Consider the following 12,195-nt stretch of genomic DNA (forward strand, 5'->3'; position numbering starts at 1 on the left):
AGGAAGGGAGAGAAAGAGAGAGAGAGAAACGGAGAGAAAGAGAGAGAGAAACGGAGAGAAAGAGAGAGAGAAACATCAATATGAGAAAGAAACATTGATTGGTTGCCTCCCACACATGCCCTGACCAGGGATTGAACCTGGGCATGTGCCCTGACTGGGAATCGAACCCACCACCTTTTGGTGTATAGGCCGATGCTCCAACCAACTGAGCCACAGCGACCAGGGCACCCAGTTTTTAAAAGAGTATTTCCTGCTGGGCATCTGGGGACACTCAGCTCTCCGCGCCTGGCCCAGCTTCTCTCAAAATGTCTACTGTTGATGAAATTCTGTGCAAGCTCAGCTTGGAGGGTGATCACTCCACCCCGTAAGTGCGTATGGGTCCGTCAAAGCCTACCCCAACTCCGATGCCCACCGGGATGTTCTGAACATTGAAACGGCCATCAAGACCAAAGGGGTGGATGCGGTCACCGTTGTCAACATTTTGACCAACCGCAGCAATGAGCAGAGGGAGGATTTGCCTTCGCCTACCAGGGAAGCACCCAAAAGGAACTTGCATCAGCACCAAGTCAGCCCTGTCCCGCCCCCTGGAGACCGTGATGCTGGGCCTCTTGGAAACGCCTGCTCATACGCTGCTTCTGAGCTGAAGGCCTCCATGAAGGGGCTGGGCCCTGAGGAGGACTCTCTCACTGAGATCACCTGCTCCAGGACCAACCAGGAGCTACAGGAAATTAACAGAGTCTACAAGGAAATGGGCAAGACTAATCTGGAGAAGGACATGATTTCCGACACATCTGGCGACTTCCGCAGCTGATGGTTGCCCTCGCAAAGGGTAGAAGAGCAGAGTACCGCTCTGTCATTGATTAGGAGCTGATTGACCAAGATGCCCGGGATCGCTATGACGCTGGGGTGAAGAGACAGGAACGGATGTTCCCAAGTGGATCAGCATCATGACCGAGCGCAGCGTGTCCCACTTCCAGAAAGTATTTGACAAGTACAAGAGCTACAGTCCTTATGGCATGTTGCAGAGCATCAAGAAGGAGGTCAGGGGAGACCTGGAAAATGCTTTCCTGAACCTGGTCCAGTGGAGCCAGAACAAGCCCCTCTATTTTGCTGAGCGACTGTACGACTCCATGAAGGGCAATGGGACACGCGGCAAGGTCCTGATCAGAATCATGATCTCCCGCAGGGAAGTGGACATGTTGAAGATCAGGTCTGAATTCCAGAGAAAGTAGGGTAAGTCCCTGTACCATCACATCCAGCAAGACACCAAGGGTGACCACCAGAAAGTGCTGCTGTACCTGTGCGGCAGGGAAGACAGCCCACAGCGGCCGGAGCGTCCAGGAGTAGTGCTGCTATGCTTCCAGCTAACAGTTCTAGGAAAACCTCCTGCGACGAGGAGGGCCCATCCCTGTGCTTGTTCCTGTGAGGATGCCTTTCGCATTGCTTCTGCCTCACCTTATCTCAGTTGCCTAAGTATTTCCGTCTAGTCTCTCCTTTTAGCCGAAGAACTGAACATTCCAAGAGTTGGAAGTGAAATCTATGATGTGAAACACTTTGCCTCTTGTGTACCGTGTCATAAACAGATGAATAAACTGAATTTTTACTTTAGAACCAAAAAATAAAATAAATGAAAATTTAAAAATATAAAAAATAAATAAAAGTGTATTTCCTACAACCCTTAAAACTTCTTTTTAATACGTTTATTTTTGTACCAGTATTAAAATTTGGAGAATGACTTATATTAGAAGAAATTAAACTGTTCAGTAAAGATTAAAGCAATCATCAGATTTAAATACTCTCATAGTATCAATCCAATTTTAATCTTAGATTGCTCATTGCTTTATAAAAAAACAGGTAATATAAGCTTTTCTTACCTGGGTACTCTACTCTTAATTCCTTCTAATTCCTTGTGAATCTATTTGATGTAAGTCAGGAGGTATTGTCCAGTGCTTTCTGGGAGGAAAGAGTAATCTTTTATTGGGCAAATTTCCTTTCTAACTTATTAATTATTCTCTTGAAGTAGGCTTTTTAAAAATATGCTTTTATTGATATTTTAGAGAGGAAGGAAGAGAGAGAGAGAGGTAGAAACATCAATCAGCTGCCTCCTGCATGTGTCCTACTGGGTATGGAGCCTGCAATTGCAACTGGACATGTTCCCTGACCAGGAGTAGAGCCACAGACATCTTGGTGCATAATCCACTGAGCAACACTGGCCGAGCTTGAAGTAGGCTTTACTAGTAAGTTTCTTTTTAAGTAAGTGCCATATTCATTTTTCTTTTGGACTTCTTTAAAGTTTAGGTTTCTTTTACACATGTTGGGGGTGTGCTCTCTGGGGCAGAGAATGTGATGACAAATTTAGAGTTGATTGAATAGCCTCAATTAAACAGAGAAACATTATATTTCATGTATTCTCAGGCAAGGCACATAGTCTGTTTTGTAGGTTTTTGAAAGTGAATGAGGGGTTCTGCTCAAGGAATTTGACTTTCTTGGTGAAGGCCTGTGGTCCTCTATATTGTGGATGTTATTGTCTTAGATTTTTATTTTATTGACTATACTTTATATCTGACTATAAAAGTGGGCCATACATGGACAGCATTAAGTACTTGTTTTCCAATATTAAACTTATATTATCGTGGATTTGACTCAAATTTGGAGCTTCCAAACAGTAATTCCCAAGGTTTTGTGCATCACAATCACCTTGCTTTAATGCTGCAATAGTTAAACCACTTACTGACAATAGTTTTTGTTATCCTCAGCAATGCTTAGAAGGAAAAGAAATTAAGTAATCATTATCGTGATTTTGGTCCCTGGAAACAAAGAAAATAGATGGAGCAAACTCTTGGAATAATTAGGAGGCGAGGTGAGGGTTACGGATCCCCTCCAATAAGGGAAACAGCAAAGATGACCAAGCCACTGGAGACTTTGTTATATCCAAAAGCACTGGAACTAGAAGCTAGAAAAATATTTACTTTTGAGGGTAACATATATTAATCATTCTAAAAGGATGTGAGTTTTGTTGAGGATGGGAGGAGAAAAGTTATTTCAGAACCCTAAAGAAAAAGGGTGAGAAAGGAAGAAGGCAAAACTATATACCATAGTCTGGAAGGCTGGCACGTATCTGGAGACCAATTCAAGTGGTTATTCACCTCTAGCCATCTGGGCTTCACTCCTGAACTTATTCGCCCTGGACCAAAGATGAAAGCATTGGGAAGGGACTTTACCAAGCAAAATGTAAGCACTTGCTGAGGTTACTTCTTAATTCTTTTCCCAACTTCTTTGTCCCACTTTTACATCTTCATCACATTAACTACAGAGAATCAGTTATCATAACCTATTAAGGTAAAGTGTTTCAAAACTCATAAACATAAATTTTGATGTTAGATATGAAAGTTGTTCTTCACACAAAGTAAAACACAATTGATCTTGTTTTTCCGGTTATCACCTGTCACCTCTCTTCCCTGTGCTCAACTTGCTTCATTGATTTAAAAATGATCAGTACTGGGTGGGAGAGGTGGCGTTCTATTTTACTGTTAGTTTTTTGTTTGCTTGTTTTTGTCTTGATCAATATTCTTCACAGATTGTAAGTTGACCAGGGTAAGGAACTTGTCTCCACCTTCACCAACATATGCACATACCCAGGCTAGTGCTGCATGTGGTAAAGAATGACATTAAAAGATGGAGGTGCTGAAGCCAGATGTCCTGAGTTGGATCTGGCTCTGCCATTTTGTGATCTTGGGTGTCTAGGTAACATCTCTCTGTCTCAGTACAATGAGGCACCGAGTATCTCATTAATACTATGGTACAAAATGAGAATAATAATAGTTTCTATCTTGCAAGGTTGTTGTGAAAGTTAAGGATTTAAACACGCAAATCCTGTAGACACCTTCCTGGCATGTATTATTTTCATTGTTGCTGTTATTATTATTACTATTATTATTAGTGGTGGAGCTGATAATACTTAACAAGGAAGGAAGGAAGGAAGGAAGTAAGGAAGGAAGGAAGGAAAGGAGAGAAGGAAGGAAGGGGAGAAGGAAGGAAGGGAAGGATGAAAAAAGAAAGGAAGGATCAAAGTGTTCACAGACATGTAAGAACTGAATAAAATAACATATAACAAAAAGAGGAATTGTTAGTAATTACCAATGTCAGGGATTGTCTATATTGAGAATGAGTGTCAAGAATCCTTGCCCTTCTCTTTACTTAGTGCTGGCAGAAATACATGGCTTTGCACACACTTTTCCTTCAGTCTCTACTATATTGAAATACCTCCTCTTCTTGATACACTCTTCATAATGCCTCAACAGCCATGTCAGATATCCTTTTCTTACAGCCTCACCCCAGTCCTTTCACCCAATCCCATTGTATTGCTCTCACCACACTGCACTGCAGCTTTTCTAACAGAATGCTCTTGTGAGATAGTAATAGGTGTTTCATTTTTTAAAAGTTTCCATTTGCAAGTTTGGCAGACTGGACTTGACTCCTCAAATTGCAAGACAGGTAGGAGTCCTCAGTGCACGAATGTATTTGGAGATTGCTTAAATTAAAATGACAAATAGGTGATTTCTCAAATTTATTTCAGGCTATTACCCTTTTTAATTCTTGAGAACATTTAAGACAAGAGCAAAATGTGGATTGTTCAAAATATGATTTCTGTTCTCCTCAAAGTAATCTGTTTTGTTTGTTTGTTTCTTTTTACACTTTTGTACTTCTATTGCCCAATCAATGTATGGAGCTTTATAGACACTTTATTCAATAATATTTGAGTGTTAATTGTATGTTAGATCAATTCCAAGGCAACGGGAATACAAAGGAAAATAAGATATAACTTACACACAGTTGAACTTATATTCTTAAGCAGTGCTTCTCATAATTTTCATAAAAAATATGCAGTATTGTAATCCTAACTTCTAGAACTACTCCTGAGAGACTTTTTCAGTTTATTTGGCTAAAAGCAGTCTTTTCTGGGGAGTTTCTGATCAACTTCATCATAATGTTACTGGTATATTAGTTAGGGCTTTTTTAGTTAAAGTAACAAAACACAAAAACAAAAACAAAAAATACCTACTCAACTTGCCTTAAGTAAAAACAGAAAATTTTATACAACAAGCTGGTAAAGTCTAAGCATGGCTATCCTAAAATAGTATTTTTAAAAAAATATTTTTACCGATTTCAGAGAGGTAGGGAGAGGGAGAGAGAGAGATAGAAACATCAATGATGAGAGAGAATCATTGATAGGCTGCCTCCTGCACTCTCCCACTGGGGATCAAGCTCACAACTTGGGCATATGCTCTGACCAGGAATTGAACTGTGAACTCCTAGAGTAAATTGTTCACCAATTCCATTAAATTATAAGCAAAACTAAGACTTTTCTGGACTGTTATTATAAAACAACCTGAAATTTGGGTTTGTCCTGTGCTCTACAGATCCATAAGTTGACATCATGACCCTCCCATCAATTCTCTCTTGATCTCTTTTTTGTTGTTGTTAAGGAAAATGTAAGAACGCTAGAATTTTTCAGAATGCTTTTCATTAGCATGCTCTTCTCTTCTCTCCTTTTGACTTCCTGAATCCTTAATGAGGATTGCCCCACTTTATATTTGTCCTTATTTTAAGATATTATACCTTGGGTATACATTTCCCTTGGTGCCATATTTGGAACTCATACTCTCAGATGGAGGCTCTTCTGCCAGCAGTCATAATCTGCTCCACCCCCCATAACCAAGCATGGGCGTGTAGGACCAGTGGGCCAATACCTCCTCTGAACTAGTTTCCTTCATTTGGGGAAGTAATTTAACTATTTTTCTTATTGTAATAAGTAAGTATTTTAATTAGATTATTTTAATAGTGTTTTCAAATTGTAAGTCCATAATTCTAAGCACTCACCTGATAGGACAAGACATGAGCACCTTTAAGAAAGAACACCTATGATTATGTTTATATTTCTATTATTTGGAGTGAGACACTTAAGAATTTATAAATTCACCTTCCATTCCTAAAAATGGAAGTTTATCCTTTCTCCAGTTTAGATGTTTCAGAGAAAAAAATACTTCTTAAATATAGAGTTGAAACTTCCATTGTAACACGTTGCCTTATTTGCTAGTGGTAAACAAGACACAGGGTGGAAAAGACTTGAAATTTCCCTCTAAACTTAAAGAAGAAATCTATTAAGTAAAACAGAGTTTAATTTGTAGACATTTTTTTACTCCCTCTGTCTATAAAAGAGATCGTGAAAACACAAGTGGTACAACAGAGATAACACTTCACAGCATTAAGTAAATTTCATCTGACCAATTAGCATCATGGCTCAACAAGAATAGATATAAAAGAAAGGAATGTATTTGATGATTAAGATTACATTGTTATTTAGCTTTTAATTATACAACACTTGGAATAATAAGTGTGACCGAGAAGGAAAAAGAGTTCAGATGTTTGTTTTTTTACTATGTGTGCTTCCTGCTTTTGGCATTGTTGTATTTAGTCAGAAAGGGGAGGACAGATAGCACCTCCCTAAGATGACTAGAATTCGTTTATAATGGAGGCAATTGAACCACTGGACACTAGCAGCCCATCCTATCTAATAAAAGAGTAATATGCAAATTGACCGCACCTGCGCTACACCCACAAGCCATGCCCACCAGCCAATCAGGAGCGAGTATGCAAATTAACCCAACCAAGATGGCTGCGGCAATAGAGCGAGCAGGAGTCTTGGGTTTCCCTGGCAATGGAGGAAGCCAAGCTTCCTGCACACCCTGGCCGGCCCAGGCCTCCACTCAAGGCTACAAAGTTTCAATTATAGAAGATAAATAAATCCCAACAAAAATGGCTGTGGCCACAGAGTGAGCAGGAGGCTTGGGTTTCCCTGGTGATGAAGGAAGCCAAGTTCTTGGCCTGCCCTGGCCTCCACTGAAGGCTAAAAAGTTTCAATTATAGAAGATAAATAAATCCCAGATACCAGGGCCTCCACTTGGGTCACCGGGGGGTGTGGCTGGCCTGCAAACTACCACAGGACCCTTGCCCAGGCCACCCCATGCCCCAAGGGAAACCCCACCCTGATGCAGGACACCCTTCAGGGAAACCAGGTGGCCCCCACCCGTGCACCAGGCCTCTATCCTATCTAATAAAAGAGTAATATGCAAGTTGACCATCACTCCAACACACAAGATGGCTGCCCCATGTGGTCAAAGATGGCTGCCCCCATGTGAACACAAGATGGCCGCCACAATATGGTCAGCAGGGAGGGCAGTTGTGAGCAATCAGGCCAGCAGGGGAGGGCAGTTGGGAGAGACCAGGCCTGCAAGGGAGGGCAGTTGGGGATGATCAAGACTTCAGGAGAGGGAAATTAGGGGTGACCAGGTCAGCAGAAGAGGGAAGTTGGGGGAGACTGGGCCTGCAGGGAAGGGCAGTTGTGGGGGACCCAGGCCGCAGGGGAGAGCAGCTGTGGTGGGGGGGGGACCAGGCCTGCAGGGGAGGGCAGTTAGGGTTGACCAGGCCTGCAGGGGAGGGCAGTTAGGGGTGACCAGGCCTACAGGGGAGGGCAGTTAGGCATCAATCAGGCTGTCAAGGGAGTGGTTAGGGGGTGATCAGACTGGCAGGCAGAAGCGGTTAGGGGCAATCAGAAAAGCAGGCAGGCGAGCAGTTGGGAGCCAGCAGTTCTGGATTGTGAGAGGGATGTCTGACTGCCCGTTTAGGCCTGATCCTACCAGGCCTAAACGGGCAGTCGGACATCCCTCCAGGGGTTCCAAATTGGAGAGGGTGCAGGATGGCCTGAGGGACACCCCCCTGTGCACAAATTTCGTGCACCAGGCCTCTAGTATAAGATAATGTGCTATCACAGTGAAGAATGTTTATAAAATCAGCTTTATCAAGCCCATTAAATGATTTGTTGTTGTCAAATTGTTGTCTCCTCCCTTTTCCACCCCAAGAATCTAAAAATTCTGTGGTTGGGGACAACCACAAAATGTAGGACAAAATAATGGAAATGTGACAAGACAACAAAGAAGCCTAAAGTTTCCACATTTAAAAGGATCAAATTAGGAAAACGATGGTGGCTGGCAGGATGGAGGTGAGGGAGAGGAAGTGAGTGAGTGAGGGTATGAAAGGAGAGTGTGTGGATGTGTGTGGTGTGTGTGTGAGTGAGTGAGGGAAAGTTAAATCTTGCAGGAGCAGCAGGGGCTGGCAGACAGGCTCTCCTTGACAAGAAGAGACTATCACCACTGCGGGCACTCCCTGGACAGTGGGACTCCAGCACAGAGCCCATGCCATCTTGAAGGGGAAAAAGGCCTTTATTAAGAACTCATCAACACCACCAATCAGACAGGCCTTGGAACTGCCTCGCAACCCAGCAGCCACTCCAGCCAAAATCCTGCTACCCCAGCTGCAGACCCGTGGATCTTGGGACCTCCACCTCCAAAGGTGCACCGCTCAGCAGCAGTAAGTGCAACCTCTCCCACCCCAGTGGCAGAACTCTGGATTCGTGAGTATCCAGATTTGCATGTTTCCAGCCGGACTTGCGCATTTCTAGCCGCGCAGGGCACTCCACTCCTTAGGCAGCGTTTGGGAGCCACTGAGAGCCCCCGAGGGCGTGATTCTTCACAGACAAGGGTGCACAGCTCCACAGTAGAAATTCTGAATTCCCTCTTCCTGGATAACTGCCCACATTCACCCCAACAGCTCAACCGCTCAACCGCGGTGCCAGGACCCCTCAGAGTGCATCAGAATTCTGCGCCCTGGCAAGCTCACCTCCACAGAGGCTAAGTTCCAACAGGCAGGCACCCTGAGCCCATCTACCCACAGGGTGCTAGTGGGAGCCACTGTGAGCTCTCCCTGGGTGCAATCTTGGACAAGTTGGGGTGCACTTGCCCCCAGCAGTACAAGTTTTGAAATCACTCATCCTGGATACCAGCCCACAGGCACCTCAATTGTGAGGCTACACTGCTAGGGCCCTTCAGAGTCCTTCAATGTGCCTAGCTGGCAAATGTACCACGGTTGTTCCTATGAGCTGTCACTGGGAGTAAGTGCCTATCCACCACAGGTGCAACAGCAAAAGCTGGGTCTGCCCACCCCAATACTGCAGAACTCTGGGCACCACACTCACGCCTTTCCAGAGTGCAGGCCCCCTGAGCCCCATCACCCCAACAGATAGTTCCTGGGTGCCACTGTGAGTCTTTGCTGGGCACACATGATTTCAATTAAGGGTGCAAGACAGCAAAAATTAGGACACTTCCCTCCACGTGGCTGACTTCTAGACACTGCAGTTGTGCCTCTCAAACTCGCAGGCCTACATCAAGAGAACCCAAATAACTCAAGTAAGGAGCTACACTAGATTAACAAGCCCAGGAGAACTGAGAGATTACACCAGTAGCACCATCCCAAAAAGAACCTGGGTAGCAAAGCAATTGGATTTACAATTAAAACATTACAGAAAAACATGGGAAGACAAAAAAGCAATCCCCAAAGGAAAGAAAAAGAGGAACTGCCAGAAAAGGAGTTAAATGAATTTGAGGCTACAAGCTTATCAGAGATAGAATTCAGAGTAATGGTTACAAGGATTTTTAAACGGATGGATGACAAATACACACAACTCAATGACAAATACACACAACTCAATGAGTACTATAAGGACCAACATGAAAAGGAACCAAGAGGAGATGAAGAATGACATAGCTGCAATAAAGAACACAATGGAAGGCTTAAACAGTAGACTAGAAGAGGCTGAGGACCACATCAGCGAATTAGAAGACAAGGTAGGAAAAAAAACACACAAACACAGCAGCAGCTGGAAAGAAGACTTAAAAAGCAAGAGGAGAGCCTAAGAGAGCTTTGGGACAACACGAAACAACATTCGCATAATAGGGATACCAGAAGGAGAGGAAGAGAAGCAAGGAATAGAAAACCTGTTTGAAGAAATAATGACAGAAAACTTCCCTGATATTGGCAAGAAAAAACTATGCAAGTCCAAGAAGTACATAGAGTACCAAACAAATTGAACCCCAAAAGACCAACACCAAGACACATCATAATTAGATTGGTGAACTCCAACGACAAAGTAAGAATCTTAAAAGCTGCCAGAGAGAGACAGAAAGTTACTTACAATGGGTCTCCTATCAGAATATAAACTGATTTCTCAACAGAAACACACCAGGCCAAAAGGGAATGGAATGAAATATACAAAGTGATGCAAAGCAAGGGACTGAATCTAAGAATACTATACCCGGCAAGGCTATCATTCAGAATTGAAGGTGGAATCAGGAGCTTCACAGACAAAAAAGGGCTAAGAGAGTTTATCACTACCCAGCCAGCAATGCAAGAAATGCTACAGGGACTGCTGTAAAAAGAAGAAAGAGAAAGGCAAGAAGAAACACAAACACCAAGGAAAAATATGACAACAAACATGTACTTGTCAATAATAACATTAAATGTAAATGGATTAAATGCACCAATCAAAAGACATAGGATAGCTGAATGGATAAGAAAACATGACCCATATATTTGCTGTCTACAAGAGACCCACCTCAGAGCAAAGGATTCACACAGACTGAGAGTGAAGGGATGGAAAAACATTTTTCAAGCAAATGGAAATGAGAAAAAAGCTGGGGTTGCGATACTTATATCTGATAAAATAGACCTCAAAGTAAAAGCCATAATAAGAGAAAAGGAAGGCCACTACATAATACTAAAGGGAGCAATTCAACAAGAAGATATAACTCTGGTAAACATATATGTACCCAATGCAGGAGCACCCAAATACGTAAAAAATCTCCTGGAAGATATCAAGGGAGAGATCAACAACAATACCATCATAGTAGGAGACTTTAATACACCCGTGACATCACTGGATAAATCCTCTAGACAAAAAATCAGCAAAGAAACAGCAATTCTAAATGACACAGTAGATCAGATGGACCTAATTGACATCTTCAGAGCATTTCACCCCAAATCCATGGAATATATGTTCTTCTCAAGTGCACCTGGGATATTTTAAAAAATAGACCACATATTGGGTCACAAGCAAAGTCTCCCCAAATTCAAGATGATTGAAATCATATCAAGCATTTTCTCAGACCACAATGGTATAATATTAGAAATGAACTACAATGAAAACATTCCAAAAAATTCAAACACTTGTAAGCTGAATAGCATGCTACTAAATAATGATTGGGTTATCAATGAGATCAAAGAAGAAATTAAAAACATCCTGGAGACTAATGACAATAAAAACACAACATTGCAAATCCTATGGGACACAATGAAAGCAGTTCTGAGAGGGAAGTTTATAGCTCTACAGGCTTACCTCAAAAAACAAGAAAAAAATGGTAATAAATCATCTAACTCAACAACTCAAAGAATTAGAAAGAGAGCAACAAGAAAAGCCCACAGTGAGCAGAAGGAAGGAAATAATAAAGACCAGAGCAGAAATGAATGACATAGAGACCAAAAAACAATACAAAAGATCAATGAAACCAAGAGCTGGTACTTCGAAAAAATAAACAAGATTGATGACCTCTAGCCAAGCTCACCAAGAAGCAAAGAGGACCCAAATAAACAAAATCAGAAATGAAAGAGGTGTAATAACAACAGACCCCACAGAAATACAAAGGATTGTTAAAAATACTATGAACAACTCTATTCTAACAAACTAGACAACCTGGAGGAAATGGACACATTCCTAGAAAAATACAACCTTCCAAAACTTACTCAGGAAGATTCTAAAAATCTTAATAGGCTGATAGCTATTGAAGAAATTGAAGCAGTCATCAAAAAGTTTCCAGCAAACAAAAGCCCAGGCCAGACGGCTTCACAGGGGAATTTTACCAAACATTCAAGGAAGAACTAAAACCTATCCTCCTCAGACTATTCCAAAAAATTCAAGAGGAAGGAACACTTCCAAGCTCCTTCTATGAAGCCAGCATCACCCTAATACCAAAACCAGATAAAGATAACACAATGAAAGAGAATCACAGGCCAATATCCCTCATGAATATAGATGCCAAAATCCTCAACAAAATTCTAGCAAATCGAATCCAGCAGTACATCAGAAAGATCATACACCATGACCAAGTAGGATTTATCCCGGGGATGCAAGGATGGTACAATATTCGCAAATCAATAAACGTGATACATCACATAAACAAATTGAGAGATAAAAACCACATAGTCATATCAATTGATGCAGAAAAAGCATTTGACAAAATCCAACAC

General features: G+C 42.1%; 1 pseudogene across 1 annotated transcript; it reads left to right on the forward strand.

Moving 5' to 3' along the window:
- Nucleotides 1-305: 305 nt before the first annotated feature.
- LOC308246688 (annexin A2-like) lies at nucleotides 306-1,487 on the forward strand (annotated as a pseudogene). The gene has a single exon. The product of its transcript is annotated as an annexin A2-like (transcript).
- The last annotated feature ends 10,708 nt before the right edge of the window (nucleotides 1,488-12,195 follow it).

Source organism: Plecotus auritus, assembly GCF_963455305.1.
Source record: "Plecotus auritus genome assembly, chromosome: 4".
Taxonomy (NCBI): domain Eukaryota; kingdom Metazoa; phylum Chordata; class Mammalia; order Chiroptera; family Vespertilionidae; genus Plecotus; species Plecotus auritus.